Consider the following 23,184-nt stretch of genomic DNA (forward strand, 5'->3'; position numbering starts at 1 on the left):
CAATTTGAGCTGATATTAGTATCAGAGACCTGACCGGATGAGCTGCTTCACAATCCTGAAGTTTCCAACTTCAGAGATTTTAGGGAGATAACTACATTTCAAACCATGATATGAATTGCTTCAATGTGTAACTGAGAAGAGGTACATAATGTGGTTTGGTTAATTAGCTACGGCTGGTGCAACTTGCCAGCAACAGTTATAATCAGCTGACAAAGTCTCTCACCTCTTCCATCTTGTTCAGACTGTTAAACTAGGAAGTTATAATGATTGCAATTTAAAAAATTGCAAAACAATATATTTGAGTCCTACACAGTGGTTGTTTTCATTTTACAACTTAATTGTCCCTAATTAACCTCTATGTACTGTATATTTTGTTCTATGCTACCTGTGTAACCATTTCCCTGATTTCCCTAATTCTAATTTAAAGACATTTTATTGTAATTACAGTGTAAATGATTGTACTTGCATTATTTGTGGTTTAACCACATAACACAATCCCAATGACTTGTGAGAGAGCTGGGGATACAAGCTGTCTCGATTCAGGGGCTGCATTCTTCGGAAGCTGCATTTGAAGAACAAGTGCGTCACGGATGTCTTATTTTCCTCGGCAATGAAGGCTTCAATAGTTGGACCACTGGTGACCCAACTATCCCAAGATTCAATGCATGTTGGTAAAGAAAACAATATGGCAGCAAACAACACTGACAGAGAGCCTGAGGATTACACTTTTAAATGTCAGTATTGGGTTTCAGCTCAGTTGAACGGTACAACTGTTAAAAAGCTAACAGCCCTAAAACCTCAGCTTTTTGTAAAAGAAAGTTACATGTTGTCAAGGTTGCTAGGTGACAGGAGTAGCGCTTTGTGATGTAACAGTAAGGGCAGGAACAGCCGCTGATGCAAAACGGAAATCCTCTATAGGCTGTCTCATTGCGGTTCAGCCTACACTGTACTGCTTCTGACACAGAAACAGTGTCTTCCTCTCACAGTAACTACAAATATATGCCACAGTGTGTGTGTCTGTGTCTGTGTGTGTGTGTGCGCAGGTGAGTATGTACGTGTGCCCAGTGTCTGTGCACGTCTGTGTGTGTCAGCAGTCTGGCCCTCAATACATTAATGACACCAATTAAACCAATTAAAACAGCTTTAATTACTGCTGCTGCAATTATGCCTGCCTCTGCAGCCCTGCCTGCTTGACCCGACACAACACACACACACACACACACACACAGGCATCTGCATGCAGGAAAGCAGACCCGCATGCATTCACGCACAAATGAGGCAAAAAAAACACACACACACATTAATGCACACACATACATTTCACAAATAAACACAGATGTGTGCATACACATGTGTAGTATAGTTTGACACCCAGACACACATTCATGCTAGTGCCCTGTCAGCCTAACGAGCCTTTTAAAGCCCCTCAAGGCCTGATGATGATCACGGCACAGGTTGGGTATGTGTGCGCTTTGTGAGCTAATACAACATACAAAGCTTGGATGTGTATGTGTGTGTTGATATTTCAATCACATTCCAACTCAAAGGCTTATGAGTCACTTCCTCCATTCTTACTGCTATAGCTTTCAGCCAAACACCGAGCATGTATACACACGTTCATTGGTCCATTATTGTGCAAATGAAAGCTTCATTTGTTCAAAAGGGAAGTCTCTCGGTTTACATTTTTCATGTTTTTTTTCAGGTTTTAATGGAAAGTCATATATGATTTTTTTCCTTAGTAGCTCCATATAGCTACACAAACGAGGCGTGATTACAGTCATCTTTGCTTCACTGAAGAATCTGTTTAACGACTAAGGAGGGCAAAAAGAAAAGGCCTGATCCTGAATTCATCATACTTCTTTTATCTACTTCCATTGTCTCCTGACAGGCTTTGGAAAAAAAGAAATGTCAACACTTTCTGCTTTTAATCTTGACAAGGCAATGATGTGAAGGCATCATGTCCTTCCTTCTAAATTCAAATTTAAAAATGAAAAGGTCTAAAGACCTTCAGTATTTCCATATAAACCCCTGAAGGTAACAACCCAATGTTGATGAAAAACAAGGTAGAGTAAAGGGAAGTTGTTGTTTTCTATAAGATTCAACCCTTAAATTGGTGCAGCCATGAAGACTAGATGCTGGATATCTCCTAGTAAGTTCCACATCTCCAACTCCCACAGGATTTCAATCCCTAAGGCTATAGTAAACAACTGTATTTTACTGTAACTGTCACATGGCCTAACTAATGATAAGCTTATATACATCTTTATAAATATACACCTCATTTCTATGTAGCTAAAGTTCACAATGCTGAACTTCATAGACCAGTCATCCTCCCACTCATCATCTTTTCATCTATTCTTTCTAACTACAAGAATCTTTTTTTATTCATCCTTATGACATTCATTTTCATCTAAGCCATGGTTTCACTCCTCACCACCTGCATCCACTCCAAACTTCACCGTCTCTGTAGAAAATAGTAGCCCTTATGTTAAGCATCACAGTTAAGCACTGACCTACGCTAGGTCAAAGCATTTCATTTTCTGTTCAGCGTTTCCCAGCAGGCTATGTTATGTACAGCAGTGCCGTACAATACAGTCAGGAAGTATTCAGCCTGCAACCAAGACTATACATTGTTATATTCTGCTTATTAATCACCCTCTTCACTCTATGATTATTTTATTTGCTCTCTCATATCTATCCAGAATCTGCATTTGTCAAAGAACATGTTTTAATATTTTCTAGAAGACTAGTTGCTCTAAAGGATACAATATTCTACCTCTCTCTGGGAGAGTCTGCAGGGCTGACCTGACGTTATAACTGCAAGCAGTGAAAGGGAAGGAAAGTCCGTCATGTGCAGCCATTGTGGTTTGTTATGTTGGTGGTTTGAAGAACACTGAGCTCCTTGATTTGGTGATGGAGGCCTCCCTGTGTGATTATCTGTCTGTATATATTTTACTCACAGATTTTGCACTGCACCTGGTTCACACTTATTCAAAAACATATTTTTAGACACAGCAGAAAAGTAAGCTGCCTTTTCTGTATGAAACCGAAATTATTTCCATTCGCAGTATATTACCTCAGTAAATAGCATGTAATAGTTGGACTTTATTTTGTTGTGACAGTTGCATGATAGACTGCATGGTAGAGGTGTGGAGAAAGCATTTTTAACATAAATAATCCACCTGCCACACACCCGATCACACATTACCATTATTTCTCAGTGAGCTTTGCCTGATGACATGGCAACATATCACACTGAAGTAGGCTGATTTTAAAACATTTATTCAAACTAAAAGTTGTCCATTTTTGGTAAATTTCCACATCAGCCTGAACACAGTCTCACATTTTTAAACCATTCAACCTAGAATTTGACATGTCACTGCTAGTTCCCCAACACAAACTCTGCCCCAAATAAATAATAATAATGATGAGTTTGGAGGTCCAAACACAGAGTCTAATCAGTGCCTGAATGAATCTTAAAATGTGATCACATTTTACAAAATGAAATGAATATTTTCCTCATACATTATGTATTATTTCACCCATCCGCTGTAAATCACAGTGTTAATTTTTATGACCCGGCCTGCCTGATCTGTGGATTTACCGCAGTGCCCGCAGATATAACTGCAATCTGCGCATCACTGGTCTGGACCAAAGTGGTGATGTGACTGACAGACCTGAAACTGTAGTCAGCATTCTGTGGTCAACTTAGAAAGACATTCAGCCCTGTAGTTGAATGGTGTCAATTTAAGGATCACCGGGAGAAGAAGAAGGAGCAGTCATTCCTTACATTGCCACCAAAGCATGTGGAGTTTTGATTGGGGTTAATGGGAATGTAGACGAGGAGGCTGACTGTGGCGCAATGGTGAGTGCATCGCAGGAATGTGGAGACAGCGGAGATGGTGGACTCATGAAACACATATGTGGCTTGCTCTCATGCAAACCCCATATGACAGAGAGGGCATCATCAGTGTCGTTATCAGCTAATGTGGACCCTAGTTTTCCCCTGGCATCAGCCCCATTCCCATTTGACCAGATGAGGGTCACTGGATAAAACTTTTTTCTTGTTTTTTGTGCCTGTGTGGAGTTTTTGTTGGGGTCTGTTGTGCTTGGAGCCATTTGTTTGTTGATGTTAGAGGACTCCATTTCTAAGCTAGCGTTATCTAGGGTTGCACACTGTTTGCACTGTAGGGGAGTGGAAGAAAGCCACTGAGCAAAGGCATTCAGAAACAAGCATGAACATAACATCCTTTTGGATTTTCCCAAGTAGAAGTAGACGTAGAAATCAGTCCACAGGCTGTTGTGGGCAACAGAGAAGGTTAAAAGTCTCTGTTACTTTATAATAAATCAAGAGATATGCAATAGAAAATGTCATTATACATGTAAATTGTTTCACCTTCTTACATATGCATGCAGTCCTTTTACAGCAATAACAAAATGATGTTTCATTGACAACACTTATCAGCTACAACAACTCAAATTATGAAAGATCACAGGAGTTGGAGGCAACAGTTTCATAAGTTTATCACTATGTGAGGAAGTACTTGACCATGTCTGAAGGCCGACAATTATGCACTAGCGTTTTTGAAAAGCTCCTTTTATTTTTCACATTCACAACATAATGGGACACCCCTTCTTTTTCATTTTCATCCACTTGACAGGGTTTTTTTCAGCTGCTTTAGTGTTGATGGAAAACCAAAAAAAGACAGAAAGATATACATTTTAAAACCTTAGTCAATGTGGACATGGCCTGAAATAACATACCAATAAGATAGTGTTCCATTTCCAATCCATAGTTCCCTTTATTTTAATCAAAATGAACATCTATCTCTGTCTGCCTCTCCCTCCATCTCCAGACTCTTCCTTCAACCCATTTGTACCTCAGCCAGCGACACAAATTACTTCTCCTCCCTTGCAAGACAATCTTTCTTAATACTCTCTTTCTATCTGCATCTCTTCCCTCTCCTTCATTGTTTCTCTTTCTCCCTCTATGTCGCCCAGTCTAATACTAACCCACATCCTCATCCTTCACCACCACCATCTTTCTAGCCCCGTCACCCCTACCCTGAGTTGCTCACAGTTGTTCTCCCCTACTTTGGAAAGACGCCATATTCTCCCCTTCTCTCCCTGGCTCAAAACCACAGCCATTAATTCTGCTAATGACAGATAAATGAAGCATGGAGATGAGGGGGCTATTGCAGAGCCTTACACACAGACACACACACACACACACACACACACAGAGTAATGCACACCAAGCACACCAAGAACAGGCAGGCATACACAGAATATTAATGCAAGTACATACACACACAGAGATCACACTGTCCTAGCTGCTAATTGACGTTGATTGAGGACCATCTTCTTAATATCTTCACATGTCAGTGTGCTACTTGTGTGTGTTGGGTAAGAATGAATGGGAGACTGATGAGAGACATTCTCAACTTTGGGTTTACAGTTACTTCATAAGAGGATTATCCAACATCCAGGGAATAGACAATCTAACCTGTGTTTTCATTAAGCTCTGTATGGGGAGAGGAGCAACTGAGAAACAGGAGGCATTATTGCAGCATCCTCAAACCTGGAGGATAAGCGGCTATTTTTGAACACAAGTACAAGAAACTGAAAAAAATAAAGCAAATAAGACAAGAGAGCACATTTTTGTAAAATATGGAAAATGAACTTGGAAAAAAAGTGAGAATGTAGAACAAAAAAGGAATATAGAATGGTATGAATGTTATTATTGTCACTGTAATTAAGTGAAATAAAAAGAAAAAAGAAAAAAAATAAGTCACTGTAACTGTATTGTGTGTTTACAAAACTAAAGCAAATTAAAATTATGTAGAAAATGTCTTTAGTTTTTGTCAGTTTATTTCATACATTAGCCTGGTATTGTAAGTGGATATGAAATCTATCTACTGATTTTTTTTAGGTGTGCCAGATGGAGCAGTATCTTAGCAGCTGATTGGCTCTTGCTGTATGACCAGTAAATGTGCACTTCCAAACCATTCACTATATTATGATGGGTATTTTATTTTTAATTAACTGCAGCGATGCCGCACCTCCTATGACCAGTGCTGCACAAGTCCAGTTTGTTGAGTTAATTTTGAGTCTAAATGAATTGAACCTTTAGATTTTGTTGGGTTTTTGAGTTTTGTCATATAAAATAAATAAATAAATAAATTAATTAAACCGTTAAACTAATAAAAACTAAACTGAAACTAAGTATTTTCAAAAATAAAAACAAAATTAAACAAGAAAACCTGCTTTAAAAGCGAATTAAAATTAAACTGAAATTAAAAAAAAACAAAAAGTCAAACTGAAATAAACATAAAAACTAATTAATCCAAAACTATTATAGTCTTGAAAATTAATAACTTTAATAACTTCCGAGAATTTTTCTTTGTAATGTGTCATGTGCGTCATAAGACAACAAGATTAAAAAAATCATGGCTGTTTACTCTTCTTAAGCCTTTGAGTGAAATGATTTATATAAATATAAGCACCCATATTGGCACAGGTGTAAACTCTTCAAGTACCTTGTTTAAAAATAAATATACAATATCTAACTTTCACGGCTCACATAAATCAAACATTACATTTTTTTTTCTTTCTTTCTCATTACCATACATTACATTAATGATGTTTATTATAGTGCTGAGTGTTTTGCATATAATGGGGATTTCATTGTCTGCGTGTTCTTAAATCGGCTAATGACTGTTTTACTAAAGCAGATGAATAGGTCAACACTCCACTTTGACACAAGAACTCTGCACAACAATTTCAAACAGCCGCCTAGCTAACCGTGAAATATATTCACTTTGTAGATTATCATTTTAATTAATCTTGCTTACTTGGTCGTGTAATTTAAACATTTGCTGGGTTTGCTGGATGGAGAGAGGAGGAGGGAGATAGAGGATGATGGGATACGGAGTGTGACAGGGAGAAAAAGGAGGGAAGCTGTGTGTCAGTGGGTCTGTGTGAGTGTATGCAGATGGGCAACTAAGTATGCAAATGAGTATCACCTTCACAGAAATAATGCTATTCTCTGCCTTATTAAGCCTGAATATGCCAAAGAATTTAAACTCCACAAGTTCTAATGGGAAAAAATGGTGATGTAACAGGATCATAGTAAACATCTGAGCATTTCACAGTTGTGGAAGAAAAATGATTTGGCTCCCCTGCCATTAAAAATAACCAAGCCTATTGCAAGAAAAGAACAGAGGTTAGACAAATCTGAAAAACCCGACATTATGTTTAATAATGACAACATTTATTTTCATGCCCAGTTATTTTTTTTAAGTCTCTTTTTCTGCAGTATTTATCCATGGCAACCACATCAAAATGAGAGAAAGATTGTGGTTTTAGCAAATAAACTATGACGCAAGAATTTTAAATTCTGATCTGTGACAGGAGGCAATTTCCAGTGTTCTGCATGAAAGTTAGACCTGCTACACACTCGTCCACTTTCACGGAATCATCCCATATGAATATACAGATAATGGATTTAAAACTGGTTCTTTAAAAAAGTTGTGTAAAAGTTTTAACTTTTTTTTGGACCCAGGAAATGCTTTTAGGAACTCAAGACCAGTGCTTGAGTTATGACTGCAGCTATCTGGTTTTGGTTCCCATTATCCAGCAACTATGAGGGTGGGTATGGAGTATGCTGAATGTCTTCTTAAATGGTGTAATGTGACAAATACATTTACTCAACTACTCAACCGAACTTATTCAACTAGTTACATGAGTGTGCTATGAACTACATTCATCTGACCACTAAAAAGTAAAATGTGATGTACTGTTATACATTAAACTCCCCAACCACATGAACTAATTGAAATGATCTCCTCCTTGACCAACTACAACAATAAAATTCTGCTTACTCATTAATGCATTGCTCATAACAGTCCAACAGTTACGCTTATATCACTCACAGGAGCCTGAATCATTAAAATATGAGTGCTTTAACTTTTAATACTTAAAATGCACCTTCAGGGCCTTTTCTTGATAATGGAGTATTTTCATATGGTTCATACTGTTTAGGATTTAAATACTTCCTCCACTATTGTTCTCCTGTCAGACATCGGTTGAGCCTTTCTGCTGATTTCAGCCTTGCTCTGCACCACCCTTTTTCTGCGTCCATTCAAAAAACTAAAATCAACAGCGTGATGACTCTATGTTCTTGTCCCTTTGTATGCAAAAACTGCATCCACAACAAAGTGTTTAGCTCTTGGGACTAATTAGTTGAAAAGGACCATCATCACAAGTGGCTATTATGTTGATCAGTTAGCTCTAATTTACCTGCCTCTCCTTGCATTTTCCCCAAAAACAATAACGTGGGTCACCACTTAACCAGAACGTGATTCTTTTTTTTGTCTTTCACCGGCATAGAGAAGAAAAAAATACTGACACAAAAGTTCATGGATTGTTGAAGGAGTCAATGAATATATACACACACATACGCGCACACACACACACACAACAAATCAATTCCCATGCATATTCATTTGTGTTTTGTAATGGGGTCTTTCAGCTACACATTTAGCCGTGCTGTGTGATTTATGAGTCCCATCTTGTTCTGCCATTGCTATCACTTCCCTGCTGCATATGCTGTCTGGCTTGAAACCTGAGTTTAGCACCAGCCCCACAGGAAATAGCAATGTATATGGTTAAAACTCAAACCTAAACATGATTGATTAGCCAATGTCGGGAAAATGAAGGCATCGCCTTGAGAGGGTCTCACACACACAAATTACAGAATATAATTTAAGTCATATATATTATTTCATCAGGAAAAATTGCATATTGTAGTTGTGGTATATGTGATATGATTGATAATCATAGATGAGCACTAACTTTTGTCATTTTGCAATAAACCGTATCATTACTGCACTCATCCATTTAGTATCCAGCAGTCATTAGTTATACAGTGGTCAGTTATCCAGAGTTTTAGTTGACATTCCTACAGTTTCCATTATGGTCCTGACATGTTTTGTCATGTCCTGGTCCATGGTAACAGTTAACGATTAAAGTAATTTTTCTCTCTCTTTCTTGCCGGGTAGATACAGTACATAATGAAGGATAGTTATGCCAGTAGCATGAATGAATTTCCTGTTGAAAAGGGCTCTCATGAAAAATGTAATATTTTGGAGGATAATAAGAAAATTTTCTGCAGGACACTTTGGGGTAGGGTGCTATCTCGCCCTCAAGCTGCAAATATAGTGTTTGTCTTCTCAATTATATTCCCCACCCCCATTTCTCCCCCTTGGCTTCTGTCCAATGCTTAATTGTTGTTTTCACCTTCACAGCAGGACTGAGATAGAAAAGTGAACACATTTGTTTTCCCATTGCTGGGTAGGGTCCATCACTAGCGAAGAACTACCCTTCAGTTTATATGCAATCTTATGTCAGATTAATTTTATTTATGACCTGATCAGTATCCCCATATTAATCAAAAAGGTCTACAGGCAAAACTTTTGGCAAAAAACGACACATTGGTGTCTTTGTGGATGCTACAATAACACATAGTGACAGTGGCGGTGAACACAACCACCGCTAGGATCTCCACTGAATTATCATATGTAGAACATTTGCTATTCATTTGTTTTCAATCAGGGTGAAATGTAATTTCCCTTTTCAGATCAGTTATATTGGTCGCATAAACAGTCCCTGTCCTTGTTACCTGCCTCCAGCCGTACAGTATCCCTCTTGCAGCTTGTGGTCTACGCAAACAAGAAAAAAGCAACAATCAATACTTGCTCTCTCTCATGAACGCAGCTCATGGATGTCTATGGGTGGCGTGTCTCAGGGAACTTAGAGGCTGTTTGTTCAATTATAGACAACTGCTTTCATCCAGGGCTACAGTGCTCTTGAACCTTATAGTGAGTGAAAAGGTGAGTATGGTTTCATTTTGAAAGCTGCACAAATAATCATTTGATCACTTCTATATGAGGGGTTAAAAGTTCAAAATGCTTACATTTCCCAAGCAGGTGTGGTAGTAGATTGCCACTCTTATGGCTTTGAGGTCCTATAGTGACATGGTTATGTTGTATTTGTGTCACCTGTGCTTTAAATACTTCTGTGTGTACTTACAGATCTTTCTCTCTCCGTGTTTTGAACCTCTGGTGGCTCTGTGTGTAATGGACCGCAGATGAGCTGCTCTGATTGGCTAAGTGATTCTGCAAGTATTTATAGCATCCCTGGGGTGTGGAGTGGCTTTATTGGGAATTTGGCTATATTACAACATTGTATATGTGATTAGAGAGAGTAGGAGAGAAGCAAAGAGGCAGAATGCAAATAGCCTATGACACGGTCCAGCCATATAGAAGGTTTGACCTAGTCTTGTTATGTAACCTCTCTTCTCCTGTTTTCCTAACTTTGGAGTTTTCTTGCTGGTGTGTCTTTGGAGCTACAAAGAAGGGAGTCTCATTTCATTTTCTTGCACTGAGGTTTCTTCCATAACATTACACATAAAGTATGCTGTTAAAAAGCTGTTTGGGCCTACATCTATGCTTCAACCAAGTGGCAACCATTGGTTAAAACAATCAACAGACATGGTTTATATACTTTACATGACCAGAAGCCTACGGAGAAAGAGCACGGCATTGTTTTTACTTGATGTATTTGCTTTATTTTTCTCTCCAGTGTAATCTTTTTTATGTCTGTAGTGAAACCATAAAGATCCTAGTCAAATGCTTGAATGATATTACTATATGTACACATAGAAAAGTGGGGAATTGTGTGGATTCAGTCGCTGCTTATGGTTCAAGTGCACAATTAGTCTCACACAAGTTGTATTAAAGTATAAAAAAATGACAGGAGTTGTACAGTGCATTGATGCGTAACACATGCGCATAACTGAGTCAATGTCGACTGATCCATTAAAAAAAATAAAAAACATTGTAAGTATTTTCTGAGATGGGCAAGTGATGGACATCTACAAAAGCAACAGGAAAGTTTTTTTTTTTTTTTAAAAAGCAGCCTGGATTGTTTACTAAATTCCTCTGCAGACACTTTTTAAACTACGTAAAAACACTCTGTTATAGAATTAATTGGTTCATCTTTGAGTTCAAGTAAATGTCTGTACTAAATTTTTTGGGATTCCTTCAAGGCGTTTCCCAAAAAAGGACAACCAGTAGAGCATTTATTCATTTTAGAAAGTGGTGCTGATGATAATCACTTGAAAACTATGTTCCAACATCCTGACAGGATTTTAAAAATCCACTTGAATTAATGATTCTGTATATATCTACTTCTTTTTGTAATAATGGGTTGCTGACTTGAACTGCTGCAAATCTCTATTGAAAAAGAGATGTTTTATCTCACAGGCCTACCCTGGCTGAACAGAGATGGAATTAAAATGAAATTTAATGTGCAATCCATTATGGGGGACGGCTTGTGAGCCAGACAATCTTGCAAGTATAGAGCATGCCCTGGCTCCCAGTCTGACAGGAGACTTTGGATAAAGCCACTTTGGGTCAGTCGGCACTAAGGCACGGCTGAATCTCCTTGGCATTTTTCAATTTTCATAATTTCTCCGCTCACTCTGCTTTTGACAGACATTAGATTAACCTCAGTAATTTGGATTTATATAGATATGTTTCAGTGAATGGTATAATGCAGTGCCAGCCATCTTTTGCATACTGTCGTATTGTTATAACCACTGCTGTCTATTGTATTCCCAACACAATCTTTCAATTTTTTTTAATGAACTGAAATGTTAGGTTTATTAAGATTATGCTTCTCCACAGTGAGAGGATTGGTTTGTGTCAAATGGTCAGTTTCTAGCTGTGCAGTTTCTCCTGCACTAACAATTTGTTGTTTCCATTAAAGAGTTTAATCCCTGTTATATAAAATATATTGAGACCATGCTTCTTTCTCAGATCTTGTAAACAGAATTAAATAAAGATGTCATTCAGAATGAATCTTTCATACCTGTCCCTGCAACATTTTGATATCCACCCCCTTGAGGATCAGCAGTCAAGTGATTCAATGCCAAAAAGAAGTTCTTCAGACGGACAGGCGTTATCCGGCCAATGAGACTTGATAAAGATCACAAACAAGCACTGTCAACAAATGTTTTCACTTCAAGCTTCAGATGGTGTGAAGGATTCTTTCATCTATCTGACATCTGAAAAATGAGCAAGACTCAGTGCTAACGTTAACAGCAGTCCAGCAACAGGGCAGCGAGCATATAGTACAATAAATGTGAGCACTCCTTGGTTATTTATTAATATTTAAGCAAAGAATCGTAACTGCGTGTGCTCCATTTCAATTCAATTTGAATGAGAGACTGGAGCAAACAAGCACAACAAACACTGAACACATTTCCAGTTTCTGATGTATAAGGGAAAATACCTGCACTCATGTGACGACATGCCAGTGTGTTACCATGGTTACCAAATGATCTTGCATAGCCTACATAGATTGCTCATATAGATTATTTTTAGGAGATTGCTTCCTTGACAGTCCCCAAGGTCAGCATGTAGATGGTGTGACTTGATAGTTCATCTTCTGAAAGGTCAAAATCACACGTCACACAGATCCCTGATTGATCTGGTTAAATGAATACAATCGAATCCACATGTGACAGATAGTCTTTTTCAAATGCAAACACTAAAGTGTGTCATGGTTCAAGTCAGAGGACATGAGAAACAGCGACTAGCTTTTTTCCCTGTCAATCATCACACTGAAGCTCATCGTGTGTAAACATGATTTCGACAACATAATGGCTGAAAAGACACTCTGTGACAAATGAAGTATTTTCATTTGTGATTTTGATCTGGATTTGCCAAGATTTCATTGTGACGAGATGCATATGAAATGTATTACGCCGCCCCAGAATCGCTCTCTCTCTGCATGTGAAGCTGAGTGTGAGCTGACTCGCCCTCTCTTAACACACACAAAGTGAATGTCCGCGTGCAGCAAGCACACACAAACAGCACACTCACCACTTTATCGCTCACTTTCACAAACACGCCTCTGTCTCTTCTCCTTCCTGTCTTTCTCGAATCATATTCATGAGTCTATGAGAACAATCACAGGAACATTTTCATCACTGTGTGTCCTTTTCAAATGCAAACCCTCTTCCCCCAATTCACACACACACACACCAGCAAGGAGAAAAAAAAAAAAAAAAATCTTTCCCCCATCTGTGCTCATTTCAGACTAAATATGAATTGGCCAAAGAGTCCACCAGTGGAAGCATTTTTAGTGTCTGCTGTGCTGGGCTATTTGATTTGGACGCAAGCTCTTGGCAGCCCGGAGTTTATACAGTAAATGAGAGTTTTGGCTGCAGCGGCCAGCAAACGAAAATTGGATGAGTTTCCTTCTCCCTCATTCTCTCTCTTGGCACTGTGGCTGATGTTGTGTTTAGTTTTCAGCACAGGTTTCATCTCATTTTGGGGACAAGTTGACTGTTGTGGGGCAGCGAGAAAGCAGGAAAACACAGAAAAGTATGCAAGAAAAAGACATCATTAAATTTAATAATGCATTTTTTATTTAAGGTAACAACTGCAATAATTATCCTTGCAATAATCTGTAAACTCAGGTGACTCACTTGTCACTACCAACTACAATTATTATTAAAACATAAATTACTATATACAGCTCTTTTAAGAAAGACATTCCAAAATATTTGTCATAAAGACATCAAACCAAGATTTTTTTTTTTTTTTTTTAGAGAAATTAAGTAAAATGTATTAAAACTTAAGTACAGATAATGGTTGGTGTCCAATGGTTGGCTACTGCTGTTCTTGGCCACCCTCCAACAATCTGAAAGGTATGCTGGGAAGCTAATCTAGTGCAGCCTTTCAGAAAAAAAATTAAAAAAATAAATAAATAAATAAAAATCATACTTGTTTCCCTGTTCTCAAACAGCAGCCACATTTTATGCACTCTGTTCACTGTGAAAAGTTGTACCTGTTATTCTCTCTATCCCACTAAAGTCCCTTTGTTTCTGATGGTTGGATACATTTGAATAGGGGGTTTTACAGATTGTGTCAAAACGCTTCATTAACCTCATATTAGCTCTTTCGTGGCACAAAAACTCATCAAATTTTCCGCTGGGCAATATACAGTTCTCTCTGCCTTTGGGCTATACTCATATCCCTTGCAGCAGTTATGTGCAGGGTGACATTTTGGCAGCTGTGTCCATAGAAAGGTTAGATCTCTGTTTTGAGACATATGATATAATTTGATTTTTTTTTTTTTTTTTTCACACGTTGCCCTAAAAACTTAAACTTTCTGCATTCAGACAGGAATCAGTAACTGCAGCCTTCTCCAACTGTCCACTTTAAACATAGTGATTACTCGCTGTAGAGCAACACAAAATAGCAACGAATGCAGCATCAGCAAAAACTTTGGCAACTTTTCCTCGTTGATAAATAAAGAAATGAGGGAAGTTTGGCCAGCACCAGTCAGTTATTAGTGGAGACACACAGACATTGGCAGCTGCTCTAACCTGTTTTTTCCCTTTCTTTTACAGTGACTATAAACTCAGTGAAGGCTGCAATATAGTGCAACCCAAGTAAAAGCAGCGTTTCTCAAATAAGAGACTAAGCCGAGCAATTGTGATTCTTAAATCAGTAATTTTCTAATTATTAGACTGACAATCTTCTAACTGCAGAATCATATCTGCTTTAAATCTTATTTTGTTTTGTTCTCTTTTGCCTTTGATCATGCATTGCAGTGCACCCTGAGCTGATTCATGCACTAGCTTATACAATGTGACTAATGCTGGTGTTACTTGATATTTCAAATCACAGAATTTTGCTTTCCTTTCTTTGATCTTGGGACTCTTTATGACACAAGGCTTCCCCTGAGGAAAGCAACTTATCACAAAGTTAATCCAGACATCACATTTTGTAACCCTCCAGTTTCCATCTGTTGACAAGGTCAGCGCCCACAGGGGACATGATTTGAAAGTGAAATTATCAAACTGTATTCCACATTTTTTGGAATAAGGTCTGAGTCACAAACACATGTGAGGGTTTCTTGCTTCAACATCAAACATATTATCTGTGGTTGCATTTGGGCATTACAACTGAGCACTACAAATGTTTAAAATATGTTTATTTTTAATTAGCTTTGAAGAACAATTATTCTAAATGCCATTATGAAAAATATGTATTAATATTTAATCATGGTAGAATCAAAAACCATATTGTGCAATGATTTTATAAGCTACAGAATTTTAAAAGAATTTATAAGATTAAAAAAAAATCATAGATGGTTGTTATTTGGTCACTTAAGGCAGTATAAGACTAATCCTACCTAAAACAACAGGCTTCCAGCACCTGTGGGGTTGGACCTTTGAAGAAAATGCATAACGTAACTGCACAACTCAACATCAATCAGTCAAGCGTATTGTAGTTGACCCGACTGGCTTGAAATTTCCCACTCAGCAGTTCAGAGAACACCTTGTGCTGATAATTAGAGAGGCTAATGGGATGACTTGGACCTTCACAATTGATACAGCATGCTGAGTCGTTCAGACTAAAACAGTCACAGCCTGCAGTGTTTCTACAAAATGCGTTTTCTGCTCTCTCTCCCATCACTTCCAGAGGTACTCCAACTATTAAGTACTTTTTTTTTTCAAAGTTGATACTCTCTCAGTAGTGTGTTAATGCTAGTAATGGTCATGCAGCACTATGCTTCTAGCCTTTAAGGAGTTATTTGTAATGTTTGCTAACACTACATAGCCAATGTTAGCATTAACAGCTGTTTACTCACTGGTCTAGCAGCAATGTTGAGAGTTCAGCATCAAACTTCAGCCCTTTACTCACCAAGACACCAACCCCAATTTTAACTCTTGTCTCTATCATGTTGTTTATTTTACTGAAGTTAGCATGCAAACCAGGTAGGTGTTTTTAACAATTTCCCGTGAGGGATTAATAAGGTATTTCTGATTCTGATTCTAATTATAACCTTTTGTCCTTTAAACGCAACTATGGCTGAACTTCTTGTCAAGTGACAATCACCACCAACTAACCCCGGCAAGAAACCATAGCCCCTTTAAACAGAGATGAGAAAATAAGCAGATTTTCCATTCATTTAATTTTCAAATTTGTAGTCTTCAGCCCCGTGTGGCATCAGGTTTCATGCCATTACCTCTATATACTGTACAACATATATTGCCTAGAAGCAGACTTTGATTCGTATAATTGGTGTAGTGTCCCTTTAAGACATGACAATTGTTGGACATTTGGCTCCAGCTGTCACACATCTTAAGTGAAAACTCCCAGTATTATTTACACAGCTTACATTACTGTAAATCTTAGAACATGCCTTAAAAAAATAAACAGTGAAGCTTCTTGAGACAATATTCACAGAACCACAGCACACATATAATTTAATTATGAAATGTCATTCCTACATTTTCATGAAGATCTGATAATACATGTATGAATCTTATCTTTAGGTCTGGATTCTATTTTTCCTTAACGTCTCACTGTGTCTAGCAGAACATTCTCACACTAAATCACATAAATGTCCAAATGTCAGCTTTGTTGTTGTTTGCTGATTTTATTTTGGTTCCGCCCAACTCCTCCTAGCAACACAACTGAGTATTAAAAGCTAAAAGTGGAGCCATAAACATATGGCACTGGTTTCCAAGTGCGACACAACCAACATTTTTAAACATTTTTTTTTCTTTTTTCTTAGTAAAAGGCCACTTCATAGCTCTAAATCTAATCCAGCTAACATGTGGCCAGGAATGTGTTTTGGGGCCAAGCTATGTGTAATGACACACATGTGTGAAAGGGCAACTCTAACCATGGGGAGCTAAACGAGCAAGCTTCAGGTGGCTTGACCTTTGAACCAAACCAAAGGCTGGTGTGAGGGAGCCACCTCTAATGAAGGGCTTCAGAGAGGAAACTGCTGCACCGCCTGTCATTTACAGAAATCACTCTCAAAATGAAAAAACCGTCCAAGGAGAAAATTCTTTTTAAGCTTTTATTTATTCAAAGGAAGCTCATTGAACACACGTGCTCTTTTTCAGCAAAGCCCCACTTAATAGTCACATTGACACTTGGGAGCGGCCCAGTTTTATTCTGTTGGCCATTAAGCAGCTCCACTGAAGCAGTTGGGGGTGAAGAACCTCAACAAAGATGGAGTTACTCGAAGTACTTAGTAGTATGTTTGGCTATAAAAAGTCAAATATCATTTAAACCCTAGTTTGATCCCATCTCATCATAGGATCACTTTTACTCTCACCTTTATTCTGCATGCATTTTCACTTTCAAAACTAAAACTGTGTTGATTATAGGTGGTTGAAGTTTTACACTGGGATGAAAGGAGCGTATGGATGGGAAGACACATCACATGGGTGCATTATGGGAGCCTTAACTGATACAGAATTGGATGGATGGATGGATGAATAGATGGATGGACGAATGGGCTTAGTGCATAGAAAAGCAGCAAAGTGAATGCAAACCATTTCATGAACGGAATATGTATCCACATAAAGAATTAAAACACTGCATGAATAAGTTACTGATTGTATTAACTATATCTCTGAAAAAGTCTCAATCCTTTTCAAGTGAGACAGGATCCTCTCATGTCTGAACTGCTAAATATTTTGTTGTGTTGGTTCTTGTGAATATAATGTAAGGTGTGGTTCAGTGAAAGAGAGCTTCACACACTGACATATATGTTTGGCTCTGGGGAGGAAATATCTGTCTGGTGGTCGGTTGGTCCACCACTTCGGTCAAAACCTAAATATCTCAACACCCACTGGACAGATTGCCATGAAAACTGGTACGGACAATTTTCACAAAGGTGAATTGTGGTGATTTTGGTAATCCTCTGACTTCCTGTAGTTCCTCCAGTGTTAAGTTTTCCCTTATCCAGTTAAATATCTTAACATCTGCTGGATGGCTTGGCACAATAACACATTCATTATTCTCAGACGATGTATAACTTAGATGATCCCCTGAATTTTAATCTAATCTAATCAAAATTGCACTTTGCTGAATACTTTCATTTATGACCAAACTTCAACAAACCTTCCTACCAGTCTCAGTTGAGTTGTGTTTTGTGTAAGTGTAAGGGTTTGAGTTATAACTGTAAGCATGTTTGCATGCTGATGTTAGTATATGGGTTCAAAGCACTGCTATGCCCCAGTACAGTCTCACTGATCTGCTCTCAACTTGCAAGGCACTTGCAGTTATAGAGCCCGCTGCATCAACATGCCCAACCCAAAATATAAATCTAACCGTAAGTCTAAAAAAGCAATGGTTCATCTTGTGTATTAACGACTGCATGTGTGATTAATACAGTATATCAAGCATATACACACACACAGTTTAAAGTGTAATCCATCATCGCATCTGCCTCTGCTTGCTGACCCAGGAAGGGCAGGAAAGAGGCTCAGATTCTGACACTCTGAGTGCCAGCCGTGTGTGTGTGTGTGTGTGTGTGTGTTGGTGTGTGTGTGATAGAATGAGACGGTGCCAGATGATGATTTTGTCAGTGTTGTTGTTTTTATTTTTGGCCAGCGATGAACTCATACCATCGCTCTACCAAATGGCCGCTGGAGTTAGAAATAAATATAGTCTGTCATTTCATTTGATTAACATTTCACAACCTTTTGTAAATAACCTTTTGATGAAATCATCTATGTGGAGTAACAAATACCAGGTGGCGTACTCTTTGTTTTCCCAAAATGACACATTTCCAATTGAAAAGTATTGTTCTGCGGCTCACGACAGGAACATTTGCCTCTGGCTCTTTGAGTCCTGCTGAACTCTGAGGACGCTGTAATTACAAGGAGAAAATGAGTGTCTTAGCTTGTGACATAGAAATCTAAGTTAGTTTAACAGAGTTATTTCATTGCTCCCTTCAAATAAATGTACCCTACTATATAGTTTACTCTCAATTTATTAAAGGAGCTATTTGTAAGTTTTGCTATTGCTATATAGCCAGCGTTAGCGTTAACAGCTGTTTCCTTACCAGCCTTCCCAAGAAATGAAACAATTGTTGCATTTACAGTACAACAGATTATAATACTGAGCAGCGCTACTTCTTCAGGGCAGAGTTGAGATTACAGTGACTCAGTATCAGAAAGTGAAAGGGTGGGCTGACCAGGCCGAGGGTAGCTGGTTAGCATGCCAACTTCAGTTGAAGAAAAGAAGTGATGGAAATAGAAGAAGAACAAGAGAGTTGCTTTTTACGCCTAGAGACAGCTCTTAGTGAGTAAAGGAATTAAGTTTCATGCCGAACATATTCTCTCGGCCAGTAATGAAACAGCTGCTAATGCTAACACTGGCAAGGGAATATTTAAGCTTTATCCTAATTGAGAAGCAGCAAAGTTAGAGACAGAAACCGATACTCTACACATCTATCTGTTATGGACAAAGTACGATTATCAATACGCAGTTTGCTATTGGAATCTCGGAAGATTTATATTTGTGTGAGTCTCTCTTTGTGTGTGCCATTATAAAAGTGTGTGTGTGTGTGTGTGTGTGTGTGTTTGTGTGTGTGTGTGTCCCTTTGACAAAAGATGGAATTCCTCACAAAAAAAGGCAGCAAAAGATGCTGAGAAAGAAAACTATTCATGAAAATATGAAGACAGATCTGGACAGGGAGACAAAGGTAGAGAGGAACAAGTGTGGGACAGTACTAAACTATGACCGCTCTCTTTGCCTTTTCCTCTCCTTTTTGTCCATACAGGAAAAACTGTTCCTGAAAAAAATATCCAGCTCTTACCTTAAAAGAATGATTTATATAATTTCCAGCCAGGCTTTAGTTTCTCTAGGTTTCATCATCATGACAATTGATTAAGAAGTACATTTTAGTTTCATGAATACTGATAAACAATGTGGAAATCAGCCTTTCGAGATCTCAAGTCTAAATGCATTTACCCACCAACCCTCGTCAAATTATCCATAATCCATTGTCTGAAAGTTGTATAACTGCATTTTAATTAAGAAGAAACTAACACAGAAGTCGCTCCCAATATAGTCCAACAAGAAATGAAAGGTAGCACATATACAATCACTACAGCAAAAATGGCAGAGAAAACACGAGTGGTTGAGGGGAAAAAAGCTAGATAAATCAATTCAGTCAACAGTCTACATAAAAGAAAAAAAAGTGCAGAGAGAGAGAACATTTTACGGCATCTAACACATTAATCCCTAATTTGTAAAGATGGTCAAAACACATCTTGTAATATATTAGAAACAGTCACTACCCTCCCTGATGAATTCAAAATCCCCTCATGCGTGCTCCACAAAAGAACTCCCAATCACCAGGACATGCTGGTTAAAAGTGATTCATCCCCTCCGCCTTCCAGGCACAGCTTTGTCCAAGATATCCAAGAGGAAACAAATGTGCGCATTGTGCTCGATGTGGTTTTACTCATAAATGCATTCAGTCATCTCACAACTGGGGAGTTGATCAAGATCAAAGGGGTCATATGCTCCAATCCCATAAATCTGGTCTTGATGATGATGTGCCCATGTGGGAAAGCATATGGGAGTAAAACACAACCAACTCAAAAAACAAACAGGACATGTCTGAAAACAGAAGCTGCATTCACAATCATTTCTGATATTACAATAAACAAATAACATTTAATTGCACTTAGTACCCACATCGTCTTGCTAAACCTACATAATGCACGCTTTACTGAGTTGCAGATTTAATTATAAATGGCTAAAATTGCCACTTTTGCCCATAAATCAATTTGCCATGATGACAAAGTGAAAACAAGATTTTAGAAATGTATTAAAAATCAAAAGCTGAAATTTCTCATTTACAAAAGTATTAAGACTCTTCATTCAGTACTTTGTAAATCTCCCTGTGGTGGTTTACAGCTTCGAGTCTTCTTGAGAAAGGCCTGAGACACTGCATTTGTGGTGGTCGAAGAACTTCTTGGTTTCATTTCATTTTAAGTTAATAAGGTTTATAAGAGAAAGAAATCAAACATTCCATTATTGATGACCATCATCCAAACTCAATGTAGGAAGATTGGGTCAGCAGTAGCACTGCTGCGGCAGACATGCTAGCAGTGTGTAGCATCACGCAACACAGGCAGTGTGTCCCAGGTGTAAGTCTCTACAAGCTTTTCACACCTGGATTTGGGCAGTGTATCCCATTCTTCCATCCGCATCAGCTTGGATGGGAAGTGTCTGTGAACTGTTATCTTGGTCTGTCATCCGTTCTCTCCACAGATGTTCTCTTAGCTAGAAGTCTGGGCTTTGGCCAATCAAGGTCAGTCAGAGACTTGTCCTGAGGCCACTCGAGGATTGTCTTGGCTGCATGCTTCAGGTCATTATCGTGCTGAAAGGTGGAACTGTTAACCTGGTGACAGGTGTGCAGTTTGCTTCAAGGACCTCCCTGTATTTGCCTGCATTCATCCTTCCCGAAATTCTGACTCTGTCCATGTCACTTCCTCATGCATTCTCCTTTAAATGGTGTTTGGCAAACATCAAGAGGGCTGACATATGCTTTTTACTAAGTGGCTTCTGCCCAGCCACTCTATCATAAATGCCTGACTGATGGAGTGAGATGGTCCTTGCTTCTTTTTTTGTGAAGCATCTGTCTAGGATCTGCTCAAAAGCTTACTTTACTTAGGCAGACCACTGGGTTCTTGGTCACCTCCCTGACCAAGATGCTTCTTGCCCAGTCACTTTCTAGAAGGAGCCCTGGTGGTTACAAACGTCATCCATTTTTAAAAATTATTAAGGCCACTGTCCTGGGAACACTTAAAGCTTTAGAAATGGTATCATATCCTTGTCATGATCTGTGTTGTTCATCATGGAGGTTTTTGTCCTGACATGCAGCGGGACCGTATGTGCACATATGTGCCTTTCTTAAGTACGCCGAGTCAATTTAATTTGACACAGGTGGACTCCAGTCCAAAGACATTTAAGGCAGACAGTATGCAGCTGACCGGATCGGCACAGCAAAGGGTCTGAATTCTTCTGTTAAGGAGAGATTTCAGTTTTTGATTTGTACTAAATTTGAAAACAAATCCAAAAAACATGTTTTCATTTTACTATCATGGGTTATTGAGTGTATGCTGATGGGCAAAAATCTATTGAGGTTTAAATCTATGAATCAACAGAATAAGCTGTGCAAGAAGTGAAAGAGTCTGAACACTTTCTGAGGCTTCTTTATAAGTACTTGTCTTCCTTTTTGGGCTCTCAGAGCTACAGTGGGGATTGCAAGGAGAGAGAGAGATCTCAAAAAAGATCAAAAGGATCTTGTGAGGTGGACTACACCTTGCTGCACCTTGGATGTATAGTACAAACACAATCAGGAGTTAGGTCAGGGTCTCGCTACAGTTTCTTGTCATATCGTTATTTTGTAATGGTTGCTTTTGCTTTAAAACAAGGGTCAAAGGTCAAAAGTAGTGGTAAATTCATACATCACTGAAGTACTTTATAACAGTGTTAAGACCATGATCCCTAGCTAGATCGTCCAAAGCATTAATTTCCTGGTCTTATTTCTCAGAATCACCTTATATTTTCATAATATTGATCAAAATGGTTAGCTTGATTAAAAGTCTAAATATGTTAAGATGCATGCTCTTTAAACCAGTTTGGTTTTGATTTACCCTGTTTTATTTTCCATATTATATAAACACCTATGACTTATCTGTTACTTTTAGACTCAGTACAATGTAGGCAGTGGGCAAAATATACTTCTCCTCTCTCTTCTTCTTTCCTATGACAAAACACTAAAATCAGTCCTCAAATAGCCAGTCCGCCTCCAGATCTTCCTCCTCCTCTGAAGGGGCAGTTCACGTTTTTCTGACTATCGACTCATCCATCTGGCTGAAATTGTTTTTGTCTACATGTGTCAGCCTCTCTCTTTCTTACTTCAATTTCTCTATTTCAACCCTCACTTTTCCTCTGTCATATAGATTATGACCAGTCTGTCTGTTCTTTTCTCCCCATTGTAATTCTTTCTGCCTCACAATCACTGGAGCTGCTGTTGGCGCTTACCTCTTAAAGCTACAATTGGCAAATTTCCAGTTTAAAAGGAGGTAGTGATTGTTCCTTGTTACTGAGACCTTGTCAAACAACCCAATTTCCCAATTGAAATTCATTGCTGCTTTTTGATATACCAGGTTAACCAAAGCCACACCGGGAAGAATTCTGAAAGATTTCACATAAGTCCTTTAATTGATTAATGTAAATCACGAATGAATAATCAATCGGTGTTAAGGTAGATTCC

The 23,184-nt window shown here is 38.4% G+C and overlaps 1 long non-coding RNA gene across 1 annotated transcript in view; it reads right to left on the reverse strand.

The window, feature by feature from the left end:
- LOC139611042 (uncharacterized) overlaps positions 1-23,184 on the reverse strand; it is a 108,775-nt gene that overhangs the window by 12,001 nt on the left and 73,590 nt on the right. The window lies entirely within an intron of this gene.

This window comes from Trachinotus anak, unplaced genomic scaffold, assembly GCF_046630095.1.
Source record: "Trachinotus anak isolate AG129_WGS33_773 ecotype Australia unplaced genomic scaffold, CSIRO_AGI_Tana_v1 ptg000028l, whole genome shotgun sequence".
In the NCBI taxonomy this organism is placed as follows: domain Eukaryota; kingdom Metazoa; phylum Chordata; class Actinopteri; order Carangiformes; family Carangidae; genus Trachinotus; species Trachinotus anak.